The sequence below is a fragment of the Limulus polyphemus genome, unplaced genomic scaffold (assembly GCF_000517525.1).
Source record: "Limulus polyphemus unplaced genomic scaffold, Limulus_polyphemus-2.1.2 Scaffold7685, whole genome shotgun sequence".
In the NCBI taxonomy this organism is placed as follows: Eukaryota; Metazoa; Arthropoda; class Merostomata; order Xiphosura; family Limulidae; genus Limulus; species Limulus polyphemus.
The window spans coordinates 12,535-13,573 of NW_013673295.1; positions in this window are offsets into that span (position 1 = coordinate 12,535).

Consider the following 1,039-nt stretch of genomic DNA (forward strand, 5'->3'; position numbering starts at 1 on the left):
ATATCAAGTAAGATATTACCAATATTGAAGTATGATATTACCAATACCGAAGTATGATATTACCAATATTGAAGTATGATATTACCAATATTGAAGTAGGATATTACCAATACTGAAGTATGATATTACCAATACTGAAGTAAGATATTACCAATATTGAAGTAAGATATTACCAATATTGAAGTAGGATATTACCAATATTGAAGTAGGATATTACCAATATTGAAGTAAGATATTACCAATACTGAAGTAAGATATTACCAATACCGAAGTAAGATATTACCAATACTGAAGTAAGATATTACCAATACCGAAGTAAGATATTACCAATACTGAAGTAAGATATTACCAATACTGAAGTAAGATATTACCAATACCGAAGTAAGATATTACCAATATTGAAGTAAGATATTACCAATACTGAAGTAAGATATTACCAATACTGAAGTATGATATTACCAATACCGAAGTATGATATTACCAATACTGAAGTAACAATATTGGTAATATCTTACTTCGGTATTGGTAATATCTTACTTCAATATTGGTAATATCTTACTTCAATATTGGTAATATCTACTTCGGTATTGGTAATATCTTACTTCAATATTGGTAATATCCTACTTCAATATTGGTAATATCCTACTTCAATATTGGTAATATCTTACTTCAGTATTCAGATGTTATTTTTCAATTAAAAATCTGCCACTTCAAAGTAGAGACAATTTTGAGGAAACAAAATTTAAAATATTTAAAATGTATTTTTTGTTAATAGCTTTAACACATGAAATGTGACAATTTACTTTAATTCAAAACACCTCACAAAACAGGAAATATCAAGTTAACTAGTCATACTTTTAAATACTTTAATGATTTTTGTGCTATGGCTATTTTACAGTTTAAAAGGCATTTGAGTGTATTTGTAGATTTTGTGACCTGAGAAGTGAGAGGAATATTTGTGTAACTCATTAGCATTCCACTAAAAAAAAAAAAGCTAATTTTTGGATTTATCTTTATTTTTGTCCGTAGAAGTAAATAT